The 16,102-nt window shown below is 37.4% G+C and overlaps 1 long non-coding RNA gene across 2 annotated transcripts; it reads left to right on the forward strand.

Annotated features, from left to right (window-relative positions):
- Nucleotides 1–6,002: 6,002 nt before the first annotated feature.
- On the forward strand, nt 6,003–14,663 carry LOC135288615 (uncharacterized). 2 transcript variants are annotated; one of them, XR_010351662.1, is made up of 8 exons: nt 6,003–6,374; nt 6,515–6,619; nt 7,268–7,574; nt 7,685–7,886; nt 8,140–8,299; nt 9,013–9,184; nt 12,449–12,567; nt 14,550–14,663. It is a non-coding gene; the product is annotated as an uncharacterized LOC135288615 (long non-coding RNA). The 2 variants fall into 2 exon arrangements; XR_010351663.1 differs by lacking the exons at nt 7,685–7,886; nt 8,140–8,299 and adding an exon at nt 8,068–8,117.
- The last annotated feature ends 1,439 nt before the right edge of the window (nt 14,664–16,102 follow it).

Consider the following 16,102-nt stretch of genomic DNA (forward strand, 5'->3'; position numbering starts at 1 on the left):
CTCTCCTGAGCCAAAAATGAACACAAAACAAAAGAAGTCAGAAAAATCATGCATACCTTTTGAATACAGCAGAACTTTCTGGAGAGAAAGTTCTGCTGTATTCAGTGCTACGTTTGCACTGAAGATACTGGCTTGAAAGGTTACATTTTAAAACTATTGGCTTTCAAAAACCTTTGGGTATGTTGTTATTTTGCATATTATGCATGTTATTTGCATTTTGTCTAGTATCCTGAGTTGGAATAGATCCACAAGAGTCATTCAAGTCCAACCCCTGGCCCTACACAGAAGATCCCAAGAGCCACACCATGTCCTGAGAGCATTATTCAAACATTCTTGAACTCTGTCCTGCTTGCTGCTGTGAATATTTCCTTGGGAAGCCTGTTCCAGTGCCCAAACACCCTCTGGATGAAGAAGTTTTTCCTAATATCCAGCCTAAATTGCCCCTGACACAACTTCAGGCCATTCCCTTGGGTCCTGTCACTGGTCACCACAGAGAAGACACCAGTGACTGCCCCTCCTCTCCTCCTGACTGAGGTCTTCCCACAGTTTCCTCTTCTCCAGGCTGAACTGATCAAGTGACCTCAGCTGCCCCTCATGCAGCTTCTCCTCAAGGCCCTTCACCATCTTTGTTGCCCTCCTTTGGTTCCTCTCTAAGAGCTCAGTGTCTTTTTTATATTGTGGCCCCCAGCACTCGAGGTGAGGCTGCCCCAGAGCAGAGCAGGACAATCCCCTCCCTTGCCTGGCTGGTGATGCTGTGCCTGATGCCCCCAGGACAGGGTTGGCCCTGGCTGCCAGGGCACTGCTGGCTCATGTTTAACTTGCCACTGACCGGGACCCCCAGGTCCCTTTCTGCAGTGCTGCTTTCCAGCATCTCATTCCCCAGCCTATGCACCCATCCAGGGTTGCCCTATTTCAGGTGCAGAATCCGACACTTTCCCTTGTTGCCCTTCCTACAGCTGCTGGTTGCCCATCTCTAATTTGTTGAGCTCTCTCTGAGGGGCTTCTCAGCCTTTGAGGAGGTCAATAACTGCTCTGAGCTTAATACCATTGGCAAACTTAATATTCCTTTAAGAATGAAATCTAAGTTTTAAGCCAAAGTGTCAGAGTTCTACATTTCTATCCTTTTCCTCTCTTTAATGACAAGAGCATGGAAGAGTGTGGCAAAAAATGTAGTAACAGAAACAGATATGACTGCTATGTAAAAAAATGAAAAGAAAAAGGACAACCCCCTAGATAGAGCCTCTCTTGAATGTGTGCTTAAGGGCACATGCTGAAATGTTTATAAAAATGAAAGTACTTAATTTTGATTTGCTTGAAAAAGAATAACTTTTAAAGTAAGACAGTATGGAATACATCTTGTGTTTTCTGGGGATACACAAAAACAAGTCCAGCCTCTGTCTTGGGTAGACTCTAATCAAGCAATATGTACTTGAATAAATAAAAAAAGTATGGTTTTCAAGTCAGTCTACTACAGCTTAGCTTCAGCTTATCTTTGAGAGACATATAATGCTACTGTACTGACATATTGGAAATTTTATAGACACTGTCAATTTAACTATAGAAAACTTGCAAGACAATTATTATTTTACTATTTTTAAATTAAATTTAAAAGCAGAGTTAAGAAATGTAATGCAGTTAGTCAGTGCAGTACTTAAAATTATTATATTGGAATGGATATGAGCTAGAAGCTTTATGGTTTAAGCCATAATGTGCTGAATATTATATGCTGAAAACTACAGTTAAGAGCAGGAAATTTGTATTTTATTAAAAGAAGATGCATGGGTTCCTTAAGAAGCACTGCATAAGATGATAGCAAATTGTAAGGGAGAAATTGAATACAGCAGACCACACAAGACAGAAGGAATGTTTTAAGAGAAAGTTGAGTGTATGCAAGCTACACAGCAAGTATGAACCTTGATAGAGAAGTTCTTGGAACTACCTTGATTGAGAAAGCAATATAGTAATTAAACACATTTCTTTCTAGCTGGTGTCACTTATAAGGACAACATAAATCATAGTTGATAGTGAAATTTATTTGATACTTCATGCAGATTACAACTTTTGCTATTCGGGATATCTTGACCAAATTTTTACTGTTGAGATATAATTGTGGTTTACAAATGTTGTTCAGGGTTGTGAGGGCTATTATTAGCATTTGCAGATAATTTAGTCTTCAGATTTCTTCTGATTTTTCCACTATGCTGCATGGAGACTCTTTATCCATAATATAAGGAGTTTCTTGTGACTCCTTGGGGACTGGGAGAGTAAAGCTAAGATTAGCATATGGAACAGGTTGGGGACAGCATAAGGAAAACCCAGGATATGGTTAAAAGCAGGTGATAGTAGGGGAAGAAGGAAGAGGTATGAGCTGATTGGGGAACATAAAAGTTTAAGACTTGAAAACAGGAAAGATAACTAACAGATGAAGCAGGGGGAGAAATGAGGTAACAAAATCAGCACAGAAGCCTAGAAACAAGAATAACCTTTAGCAAGGCATGACTTTGCTCTAGTGAGTCCTGTATCTTGATAAGAATTTATTGGAAGAAGAGTGGAAGTGAAACTTAGCAGTTATAAGTGTATTCCCCCATATGTTGGCATTACTGTGGAATTCTCTGAAGATAATTTCTGGGCAGTTAATTACCCTGAAGTATTTGCTGCTGTTCTGCAGTCTCAATTGGGAGCCAGTAATGAGCTCTGTGCCTCTTTGTTTCTCTCAGACAACCTCTCCCTGGCCAGTTCCCCAATCTGTTATCAGTGTTAAGCTTTGTAGCATTAAGCTTTATAAAAAAAAAGAAATAGTTTTAAACATTTTCATACAAACAATGTATTTATTCTTTCAGTCAGAACTGAACTGGTTGTTTGGTTTTTTTTTGTTTTTTTTTTGGTGTGGTTTTTTTTTTCCCTAGAGCCTCCTTTGCTGAAGTAATAAAAGCATGGCAGTGAAATGACCAAATGCTGACATTTAAAATGTTTCTGTGGATTTTCTTTTGTTCCTGTTGTTTCTATGGAATAGTCACTGTTGCTATGTATTTGTTCTCTTTGTGTTTGCCAGAGCATTACTAGCTGGGTCAACATGCTTATGGTTTTAGTGGGGAGTAACATAATTGCTCCTTGATTAGAGGAAGTATTTTAGAAACAGATTTCTGAGACAGAAAAATTCCTATAATATTTAAATTTCCCTAGCAATGGCATAATCATGAGTAATTAGCTAAACAAGCCATGGTTAGTTGTGATCAGGTAACAACCTTTACATTGGCAAAAAAAAGGTCAATGAAAAAATGAATGGAAGTAAATCTAAACAATATTTGATATAGAAGTATTCTGAACCTTGCCGCTAAGTGTGCACTTATGCATATCAATCTAAAGTCTCTAGCTCAATGGAGCAGTGATCCTTTAATTATTTTAATCGATATTATACAGTCAGACAGGTTAAGTAGCTACCTGCCACAGCTCAGTAAACTTGATGAAAAGAACTGCTTTTCAGTCTGTGTTCTCACGGGTGCACTCAGATGGATGCACTTTCACCTAAAAGGCATGCACATGCCTGACAGCAAGCTTTTGGGAAGTGTTTTGAGTAATGAAAATTTTAACAGTTAATGGGCTGTTTTTCAAAGAGGTGAGAGAAATCGAAATGCACTGCCAGCGAAAACTGGCATGTTATATCTTCTTGTCCCACTTTCTGTGTTATATTTGTCTATTGAATTTTGGCCACGTGTGTTGCCTTTTATTTTTCTGAGGAATGTTGAAAGTAATTTAAAACCTAACAGAACAGCAAAATTGTGCTTCTTGGTTTTTTTTTTTATTCACATGCTGCAGAATTTCCTAGTCAATCAGATCCCACAGCCTTGCAGTTTAGAATGTGCTTCAATATGAAACTGAATTTTGTCATCTCAAATATCTTGTTGATATTGGAGAAAATGCTTCCAGAAAATTCTTAATGCAACCAAAACAGAGTGTAGTATAGAGCTGAAGCAGTTCAGAGGTGAGAAGAGTTGGTTTGCACCATCAAGTGCCATTGTGGCTGAATTCTGACGCCTGCACAGGAACAATTTCAGCCCAATGAAACCTCATGGATGCCAAGAATTTCCTGCCAGTATAAAAAATTCACACTTCCAGCATTCATTTTAATGAAGGCTTCTGGTTATACAGATTTGCCTCTGAATTACTAGAGATCCCCTTCTCTGAAGAGAAGACATAAAAATTTAGTACCTCACTGCAGGAAATAGAGCTTTGAAAGCATGTCCAAGAAGAGTGTTTGTAGCCCAGATTGTTTTAGTTCTACAGCAGGACCAAAACTCAGCTGTTTGCACAAAGCCAAAGTTTTACAATCGAAATGACTGTGCGTGACCAACTAGGAATAACAGGGCTGAGGAGTGTCAGCAAAGGAGTCGAAAGAAATGCTCACTGCCAGCCTTGCCAGTGTGCCATCCTGTGCCAAATGTATAATGAACTTCTGGCAATACAGTGGCCACAGAGTACCAAGATCATGGGCATCTGAGGTTCCTTATTAAACTGTGAATGCTCCATATCCACTGTTTATTATATGCCATTTGCTTTCGGCTTAGAAGCTCATTAAAAAGCTACAATGTGACCTTTAGAATTTTGAGAAGTATAATTTGCTACATAACTTCAATATTTTGATAGTTTTTCTCAAATTAGTTCTATGATTGGAAGAAACTGCAATATGGACAAGCTTGTTATGATGCATGTTAAAAACTGTGTTGCCAAAAGCAGGTTTAAGAATGTGCTGTAGTTTTACAGACCCAGTTAACACAGTGTTCCTAGCTCCCATAAACCAAGAGATGCCAGATAATAGTTAGAAAAAATCTGTGAAGACACAGCTTAACTGAAATTCTTTTTGAAGTGAGACCCTCACCATATATTATAACAGGAATAATTGGACACACTAGGAAAAGAAATATATACACTAACCATGAAGGCACCTCAGCATTAGAAAACACATCAGAAAAACTGAAACCGCTGTCTAGGCTCAATCATTCTTTGATGAAGTGGGCTTCAGAAAATATTTGAAAAGAATAGAAATTCACAAGCCATGAAAGGAGTTCTGAACTGACAATACAAAAGCTACAGTTAAGCCAGTAAAAGCCTCCTACTGTTGCTTGTAATGTTACCTTTTGGAAACAGCAGTGTCCTGGTAAGAGTGAAAATGGCAGTTTGATGTAACTTTATTCAGAATGATGGTAATTAAAATGGAAACTCACACGCTGTCCTTGATGACAGAAAGATTATTTGCTTTATACAATGACTCATGGTTAAGATAGCCAGACTAGTTCATGATACTGTCTTTGGTAGGGTTTACTTCAGTAATACATTTTACTGGCAATATCACTGTTACTGATTTTGTACTGAACATGGGTTCTTTGCTCTATTTTCCCCCAAAATGTCACTAGGCATCATAATGCTTGACTTCAGTTGCTAAATGTGATTTCATACTTACCTTGCCTGCTTCTCCTCTGTGAAGTATGGAAAATTCATGTCCACCTAATGCAAACAGATTTCTGAGATCACCTGAACACTGGTAGAAATCTTGTCTTCATTAAAATGTCTCTTTTGAATGGAAAATAGAAGGAGAATTTGGGGAAAGAACCTGGCATGGAGTTATCATTAGAAGCAGCTTTTAAGGGAAAGAAAATTAGCACCAAATTTCACTTCACAGACATTTAGGCTTTTTGGTGATGTATCCTTACATTGTGAATATCATCAAAGTCATCACTGATGATATTTCATGGTAAGCTGATGAATGATAGAAAGCTGCTGGATGAAGAAAGATTAAAATTAGGTAATAAGTTGGTTCATTTGGATCAGTGCAATTTTGGCCTTTGAGTTGAGAGACAGAAAAGCAAAGGACCTGCACTGAGTTGAAGATTCAGTACGGTCATACTATCAGTTCAACTCCATCGTTAACCTTAAGAAACACGAGGAACTCCTGAAATGTTGGCAGGGACAATGTTTGGTAGCAAATATTTCCCAAAATAAATATCACTTGAGTCTGCCCTTACCTCGGTTTTACAGAGCTAAAATTATAGTCAGTACGAATTTAAAACTAAAAATACTCAATCATATCGTTTTGCACTCTGCTCAGGGTCAGAACAAGAGAAATAAATTGTCTTGTGAAGACCTTTGTAATGGAAACAACTCAAAGGCATCTTTTGACAAGAAACCTATGGCAGAAGTAAGGTTATGACTAAGAAATGACAGCAAGGAGGGAAGCTATGCAATGAATTCAGTTTTTGGGTAGACGTGTGACTAGTACATCCTCTTATCTGAATTAAGATGCACGTATTCCTAATGACTACAAAGAGACCTGAGTGTCAAGGCTGCAAGCAAATGAAATTTTAATTTCAACTGATCCTGTAAGTTTATGGATATTCTTTTTTATCCTGTCTCGCTGAAATAGAAAGCAAGAGAGACAGGGCAAAAGGTACAAAATGTGAATCTGCTTCTGAAACTACATAGTCTCAGATAACATAAAATTTTCGTTTATTTACATTAGGAAGACTTAACAGACAGAAGCTGTGCCTGAGGAATCAGAAGCACATTGTCTGATGTTCCTGAAACCTTTTCTTTATGAAGCCCTTGTGCAATTTGAAGGCAAGAGGTATGCAGTTAGTCTTGAAGACAATAAAGACATTGTGTGTACATTATATTCTTTATGCCTTAAAATGTCACAAGGAATGAAGTGTGTGGGGAAAACTAATGTTCTAATGCTGCACCTTAGCATTATATGGTGGAACTGTCAGTGTACAACATTCCTCCCTACCTCCCTTCAATTCTTTTAGGATATTTGAAAAGTACAGCTGGCAGATTTTTCCCCATCAACAAGTCTATTTTTTGGAAATGAAACAGTGTGAAAAAAGCATGAATTCTTTTTTAAAGCACACCAGATGATTTTTAGTATAGTTTTTTCCCCCATTCAGAGTACTTAAAGAATATTAGCATTTCTTTTCCATTGCAGGCGATGTAGACTTGTTTAGCAAGGACTAGGGATAATATGGCAATTTTTAACTTTCTGAAACTTCAGCAATGAACGTGAAAAAGAAAATATCTGTTGGTTCCCTATCCACTTATCCTAGCTGTAATATTACTTTGCAGCTAAGAAATACATCTCTCCCCAGCATTCTTCCCATCCCTAGCCATCTGGAAGATAGAGTGATGGTTGCACTGATAGCCAGAGGGGCTATAGGTTTATAGTGTTGATGTTCCATGCAAAGGCTTTCAGCAATCACTGTTCTGTATTTCCTTACAGAGAGGGAGTAATGTTCTTTTCTGTTTCATTTTGCTAACAATTTTTGGAGCCATTTGAAACCTCTGGAGACAAATATGTTCCTCTCTTAGAAGATGTCACACTGTCTTGAATATGGTAACAGGAATTGAAATGTTGGGAAACTTCCTGCAACATCTATGAGATCAAGTATGTCTGGATCTATGTTACTTGGGATCCCAGTCAGCTTTTATGACATGGAAATGGAATGACCTCTGTTTACCCTAATGAGTCACTGGTAGAAACAAATGCTACATTACATTGACATGATGTATGATAGCAACTTTGGGAGGTAGGACACTGCTTTTCCTTATTTTCTGCAGGGGGTGGTAAAAGTATTATGGAATTTTCCTCAACTGTGCTTACATCCTGTAAAGCCATAACAACCATATTTTTCATCAGTCTTTAGGTTTGTTTTCAACAGTTTGGAAACTCACTCATGTCTTAGATATTTCTGTATTGATGGAAAACAATGTAATGAATATTTATAGACAATATATGTGATGAACAAGAGTGAGGAAGGAAGAAAAATAAGGCCAGCTTCTATTCTACTTGAATGTGTTTTATCTAACAAATCCAAGACAGAAACAAGTTTTTACTGAAGGTATAAATTAAAATTTTATTTAAACTTACTGGTCAACTCAAAAATATATAGAGACTCTTTTTTTCATATTGATAATGGAAATAATGCTTACCAATACAGTTTTCATAAGTACCTTAAAATAGGAGTTGTAGGCTTGAGATTTCTTTTACCAAGTTTCTTTCTGGTTTGTTTGTTCTAAAAGGTAGAGAATCTGGCCATTGAAAGTCATTCAGAGCAATCAGTAAATCTCAGGTAAATTTTTCTTGTTTTTCAGGTAGCCTTTGACTGTATAAAGCAAAATATGGATATTACTGTAAGTTCAAAACCAAGCTTGCTTTGACAAAATCCGTACACAGGGATTTACTTTATGGTGAACTGCTATATTTAATCTCTCTACACACTATAGCCTTTGCTAAAAGATACACTCCTTTATGGTAAGATTATGGTGGTTGTGACTTACTGAATGTAACATTTCTTAGATTATGACATTTTAATATTAGCTGCTGTGTTGGGTTATCCAGGATTATGTGGGAAGTGCAGAAGTCTTAGTAATGTGTATATAGCAATGAGTACCTTCACTTTCTAGGTGTGGGACTGTCAGAAACTTGTATGTGGATATTTTGTGCTTAGTCTGGGAAAATGCAGCATCCAAAATGGCAATGTCTAGTCTGACATGAACAGTGAACCAGCACTGATCATTGTTGGGGGCAAGGGGGTTGAGGATCTGGTCCTAGTGTCTGGTGAAGTTTTCCTTCTGTGTGAGGGCTGCAGGCAGGGTTATCTTGTACTATTTGTAAATTTGCACTCTTAAAATGTCAATTGGTGCCCAAATTCAGTTTGAATTGGGATATGCTGGTTAGTTATCAGACAAAAAACTGTGTATGGCCTGCAGCCAAGTCTAACAAAGGAGTGAAGAAAACTTATTGTATCACTAGTCATTCAATCTATTTAAATTTCTAGAGCTTCTATTCCTCCTTTTGTGGGCTATGTATTTAAAAGCTTCAAGAAATTCCTTTGTTGATCACCAGACATTAAACATGTCCTCCATCTTCTGAGGAGCATTCTGAAAAAAGGGTGTTGTACATCTTTTGCGTTCAACCTACGCAGCAGCAGGACAATTCAATACTCTCTCACCCCATTTTCTCAGCTTCCTCGACAGTGTGCTGTTGACTTCCAAGCCCTAATTCTCTGCTGACAGATGCACAGAACCTGTGCCAAAAGAATATAAAATGACATAATCAGGTTGTGGCATAATGTATGAGGACAAGAGCCTGGAAATACCACTCTTTCAGCCTTAGCTGTTGCTGTTCCTCTCTCCTGTAAGTTTCTGATAATGTTAAGTCATGTGCATGTGTAAGTAGTTTGGCCACAGGAAAAGAGTCAATATTTTAGGAAGCAGATGTTACTTCCCTAAGTCTGTGCTAGAATATATGAAAAGCACGTTACATATTAAAAGCTGCTTCTTTCTGCACCACAAATGTCTTCTTGGTCACTGTTTTTATCCTTCCAAAGCCTATGTGAAGTAATAAAGCATTAATATGATACATGGGAAGACAAAGGAACACTGAAGATGGCACACCTGTGTCTCTGCAGTAAAAGCATGATTAGGATTGTGTATGACCCAAGATCTGAGTCACCATGCAACATGCTTAAACTACAGAGCAAAGTCATGGTGGCTACAGTTTTACCAGGTAAAGTGACATACTGCTGCTTATTTGGAAAAAAAAGATGTTTGTACTTGTCATATAGATACATATTTAAAAAAATATACAATTTTCTCCCTTGTTTGAGCTCTTTCAAACCAGGATGAAAGGTAGACAGGAGGCACCCTATTAATATGCATTGGCACATTAATTATAGCAATGGAAGTAGAGGGGAAAAGATTTGGATACAAACACTAAATGTTCTTTGCTGCATATCTCGAGATGTGCTACAGGAAAAATCATTCCAAATTCTAATCAAGCAGAATGATCTACATTGGATGAACCAACAAAATGCCCACTGTGTGAGTGGTCAAGGGGAAACATAGGCAGTCTGACAGATTTCAAATTAGACATATTTGAGGCTCTGGAAGGGAAAGTAGTGAGAAATTACAAGATTCTTCCCAATTATTGGGATGTTAGTAACAGCCCTGTTTCATGAAATGGCCTAGCAGAAGTATTTCGTACTATGAAAGAAAACTGTGGGAGACAGAAGTTTTTAAAGCAAGTTGGAGTACTATGCAAGTAAAGAACCTGCAGAGACTGTGAAGTAAAAGATTTCAGTCCCACCCAAATAACTTCTCTTGCAGTGAGCGACACTTGAGAGCATGGAGGAAAGGAGCAAATAAAGCAGACTTTAAGAAATATTATCTGAAGCTTAAGAACCTTTGACTTCTTTTTAACTAAATTTCAAGATGCAGAAATAGTCATTCAGAAGGAATCATCCTCAAGAGGAGTACACCAGAATGTCAAGCTCAAAATTAGAATAGTTTGTGTACTACGTCCATAATATGACTTTTTTCTTCTATTCAAACAAAGTGCTTACTTATCTGGAGAAAAATGTCTTATCATTTAGTTAACACAGATACAATGCTTCATAAATCCATTCAAGCAATGTTTTCTGTGGAAGTGAATTAATTATCCTTTTCTTTAGAAAATATTTCCATTATCAAAAAAATGCTAAATATAACTGTTCTTGAAAAAGATGTATTTCAACAATAGTAAAGAAGATTAAAATATGAAGAATATGAAAGCAATTTGACAAAAAGTTCTCTAAATTGATAAATTTCAGGCTGATGCTGACTCTTTTTCATTTCCACTTGTCCTTGAAAAATATGAAGTTGCTGTATTAATTCATCAGTGAGTATTTTCAGATTGATTAGGTAATAACAACTTTGGATCCTACTGGTGCATTGTTTAGACTATCTGTAAATAAGTAATTCATCTCACTTGAGGGCTTCTCTCTCTGATTTAGTAAACAAATACTGGCTGAAACAGTGCAGTGTTTCAAAGCACAAGGTTTCAATCAGAACTGTGATGCTGATAATATCTAGAAAGGGTTTAATTGGAGTGTGTTGTGATGATTGCATGTTGCAGAGAAAAAGCAACTCCTTATAGAGTCATAATAAGCAGGATGGTTTAGTTCATCCAGTCAAAGGTTTCACAGCTGTAAGCTTGGGGAAAAAATAAGAGGTTGAGCATTGCCTTGTTACTCCAATAAGGCTGGATTTAAAAGCTTCTCCATATAGGCACTTATTCCTGTTTCAATATCTTGCTGCTGTCAACCACATGCATGATACAGCACTTCACAAGGTTCCCCATATTGACAGTAATATTTTGGCCGTATCTTTTGGACATTTATTGCAAAACAGAAACACAACAGATAAAAAAATAACAGAAATTACACTTAAAAAATTAATAGAGATAGTAACAATAACTGTAGAATGAGACATTTTGTGTCTGAAGCAATGACATAGTTTAGAAACACACAGGCCTGCTGTGATAGCAGAGATCTTAAGAAGGGAAGCAACCAAGTTAGGTGATGATAAGACATGGAGCATAGCCTGGAACTGCTTATGGCTGCAACCAAGTCACCAGTGGTCAGCTAAAGCAATGCAGACTTTTGGTAGGACAGAACAGCTCTCAGCTCTGAGGGATGACACAGAGAAATAAATGGAACCTAAAAAAATGTAAAATGTATTTATTATGACTGTAACATGGAATTGCAGATCAATAAAGGAAAAGATGTAAAAAAAGTATTAATAAACATGTAGAAGAGACTCTAAATGGATTCTAGGTAAGGAAGAAGTAATCATCTTTGATTAAGAGATCAAAATTAAATTACCACCTGTGAAGTGTACCAGATGTTGACATCTTGCCCTACAGTCCCAAACCTCCACGAGACTGAAGTGTCCAAATTTAGAACCATGAGAAACAGTGGAAAGGTGAGCATAACACTAGGAAGAGTGGAAACTGTAAGGTCTGTGTGTATAACCTCAAGAAAGTGATTTCTGGAGTTATGAGAGTGTGCTCTTGTATTTCATTGCATGAAACATGATTACATACAAGTCTGAATTGGTATGGCAAACTGCTGGGAGGAAAAACCAGCGCAGAGGAAACAAGCAACCCTATTCCTCAAGAAGGCTTCAGCTTGAGCAGGATTCTACATATAGGGGAAAAAATTGCTTTTGCTCTAAGTTTTGGAGCTATTATCTTCTCTACTCTAAATTTTTCAGTGCTGTAACTGACTGCTCTTCCACCTTGGAATGTCTCTGTTAAAATTCATTTTCATTTTTCTTGAGGGCTGGAACCCTTTTTCAGCACTGTTAAGTGCTCTTATGGGAGAAAAAATATCTTGAAGCACTTGTGAAAGGCAACAGTTTCTAGCTGCTTCTTACTTCCCAACACTGTGGAAACAGTTTGGTATCTGCACAGTAACAGCAGCCTTACTTTTTGTGAGGCTTCATAAATTCCCATGGTTTACACTAGTGTTATTGAAAAAATTATTATTACAGTCTTCCTTATGTTTAATTTTATTTTTTAAAATGCTTGTATGTTTTGGATTATAACCACCACATTATTTTCTTCATGTAACTTGTTCAGCCAGTGAGTTCCAAGAAGAGTCAGACCTCAGCACCAAACAAAGCCAAGGCGAAAAATCACAGTCACTGTAATGTTAGCACATCTTGGTGACAAATTCTGTTGATGTCCCATCTGGAAAAGTAAGTTATGGCTTGTACCACTAAATGAAATTTCTACTGATTTTGGCTGGGGGACAGTCAAATTTTTTCAGACTGGCTAATGTCAGGCTGTGTTTTGGATTTGTGCTAAACACAGTGATGGTAATAGAGAAGTTTTTATTGTTGTTGAGCAGGGCTTGCACAGACGCAAGGCATTTTATGCTTTCCATCCTGCCCTGCTGGTGATGGGATGAGGTGCATGGGAAGAGACACAGCCAGGACAGATGATTACAACTGACCGAAGGGATATTCCAGACCATATGATATTATTTTGGAGTGATGGCATTAGTTTTCCCAAATCACCATTAAATCTGATGGACCTCTGCACTCCTGGAGATGGCTGAATACCAGTCTGGTCATGGGAGTTAGTGAATTAATTCCTTGGTTTGCTTTACTTGTGTGCATGGGTTTTGCTTTTCCCATTAATCTGTCTTTATCTCTACTCCTGGCTTTTCTATCTTTTACCCTTTCAATTCTCTCCTTAATCCTGCTGGTGGGGGAGTGGGTCAGTGGTGGCTGCCTGGGGCTTGGCTGCTGCCTGGGGTTAAACCATGACAATGTTTCACTGATGAAATAGACCCATCTGTACACTTGTACATACATGAAGTCACTGTAGCACTGAGTAAGTCAAATTAGGTGAATTAATTCCAAAAATCATATGGGATAATTAGAAAATTTTATGACTCATAAAAGAGCAGCAAAGGGAAAAGCAAGGATCATCTCCTTTGGAGAGCATGGGGAGCATTTTAATTAAAACAATAAACTTTGTAATATAGATTGGAGATAGCACTTTAACATACTAATACCTAAGTGTGAAGGCTGCACAATAATTTAAAGGTGACAGTTTCGATTTAATATAACTCTTTGCACAAAGAGATAGTGAAGAGAGTAATCAATTATCTAGTGCTGGGGGTTACCAAATGAGGCTGAAGTGACAGCAAAAGGCAATGAATGCACAGTGGAATAGGCAAGTTTGCAGATTTAAAGGCTTAGATGCAAGAGTAACAAACTAAGTGAGTAATGGTGCATGCAGTAAGGAAAATCAGATGCTGCTGACATAATGCCTCTTGCTGTTTGTGCCACTGAACATTGATACTGATGCTGAGTGCTTATTTGTAATGATGGCCTCAACTGCCTCAAGGAGGAAGGGAAGGTTTGGTATAATTACATTGCTCTTTATAATGCGTATTGCATACTTTTATAATGTGTGCATAGGTTATCATGAACATTAGTAATTATTAAATCAGGAAAGAGAGAGGGGTTTAAAACTGGTGATTATTGCTGTGATTGAGTATCAAATGCAGTTGTTGACTAAGTGCCATGTATGTGAAAGGCTAAGCAAGTTGTTGTATTAAAAAATTGGAAATAGTTACAACAAATTCCTTTTTAAGCACAAGGTGTGTGAAAACATGCAATTTTCTTGTAGGCTAATCACAGGAAAACCTTTATTCAAACCACAACAAAAAATAAAAAGACTTAATATTGCTGACATTTCTCTTATACAGAAGAAAGCATGTGAAGGGTGAGTGAGAGACTGAAAGATTGTGTGCACTTTAAATCAAGGCATAGTGTGAGGAAATAGTCCTTGCAAGTTGACTTTACTCTTCAGTAGCCAATGCTCTTCCTCACTTCTTGATGCTCTGATTTCATCAGAGCTGGCCTGTATTTACTTGTATTTTGAAAGATTTGATCTTTTTGCTTTTCAACATCAGTATATTAAGACACTAACGTGACTGGGGTAAAAACTGTTGGTTTATATTTATTTCTAAGACAAACATAGTTGCATGATAGAGATTCTGAAGAAGAGAAGCAAGTGTATTTTGCAAGCTTACTGCATCAAGAAGGAGAAATATATTATATATATATATATAAGGTTTATATGTGCTTGAGTGTCACCAGTGGCTCCAGTTGTTACCCCAGAAGAAGGGCAGGGGACTGAATGTCTGATTATTTATGCTATGCAGATTTAGAGACAAAGTACAAGGCTCACATGGTTCTGAGAACTGCACCATTTCTTCAGAGGGACAGAGACACAGTCAGCTAAGTTTAGGAAGAGGAACCAACAATGAAGAATAAGCATCTTCAGAATAATAAAACACACTAAAAAGGAAAAGCTTGCTATGTATTGAAAAAATTGCTTACCCAGCTTTAACAGGCACAGTATTGTCTGCTGAGTCATGTGGAGCTCCATTTCAAGATTCATTAACCTCTGAGCTTACATATATCTAGTTCAACAAGCTAATCTAAGTGGGTGAAATCCCTTTATAAGCATTAAGCTCCTGATTTAACATTTCTGCTCATAGCACAGGTGCGTGTTCACACATCCAGAACACCCAGGCTGCTTTAAATAGCCTATCTTTCAATCAGAAGTTAAAAAAATCTGCCTCTGTCATTTGGCTGTATTGTAGAAGCTATAGAAAAATACTTCTGAAAGTATTAAGGGTGTCACACTTTTGAATGTGTTGGAGATTATCCTCTTGTATTGCTACTACACACTGTTGCAGAAGAAAAGTAGCTTTAGCTGAGGCTTAAGCAAAATACTTTCATTCTCTCAGAGTATATGTTTAGCTAGACCTTTTAAAAGATGACATACTGACTCTTTGTACTTCTCATGTAGCAGTAAAAATGAAGCACATATATTTTAAAATTAAACCCAAATTTTATATTATATATATATAATTAAACAGAAAAGAAATTGGCAGTAAATGAATATTTTAAAATTATGTAGCAAGCAATAAATAGGTAAGGAAAAAGGTCTGTCCTTTGCACTATTTCCTGAAGTTTTGTCAGTTCTTAAGTCTTACTGTCTTTTGTGAAAATGTTGTTTTTTTCATATGCAGATATAGGCATCTTAGAACACGTATCCAACACAAAGAGTTGACTGGATTGATGTTATGTTAGAGAGCTAAATCTAGTGAAGAAATTCCAGTTTGCTGTTATCTGGATGACCATTGCTTAGACCAATGTAGTTTCTGAGGATGAAGAACTTGCTTGAAGATTTTTACCACCACTGATAATGATACCAATAGAGTATAAACTGAAGCCAGGCAGATATGCATGGATAATGACTGTTGCTTAAATTTCTGAGGGCAAAGTTCAAGAAGTTTGTCTTATAGTGTGTTAACAGCAAGAAACTTGACTCTTGCTTGGCCCGAAAGAGCAGCTGCCATTCACAGTGTCCAAGTATAGGTTTCTATGCCGAGATAGCATGAACTGGCACTGTGATCCAGCTATCCAGCTTTTTCATGATGGAAGATCTTGAATCTGTTTTGAAATCATGCTTATTGGTGGATCATTTAAAGCATTTTCAGTGGCTCTGTGCAGCAAAAGTAGCTTGTTGCCTTACAATTTTTTGTATTCAACTTTGACAAAGTTTCTTTTTCTGAGAAACTGGAAGAGCATCAGTGAATTATCAACACTTAAAACATTCCAGTGGGTTTATGATCCTGGCTTCCAGACCCTGTCATGACCCACCCTGGTGAGTCCCTGGCATTCCTAGTCCCAGGGAGCCACAGAC

This window comes from Passer domesticus, chromosome 1 (genome assembly GCF_036417665.1).
Source record: "Passer domesticus isolate bPasDom1 chromosome 1, bPasDom1.hap1, whole genome shotgun sequence".
NCBI lineage: Eukaryota > Metazoa > Chordata > Aves > Passeriformes > Passeridae > Passer > Passer domesticus.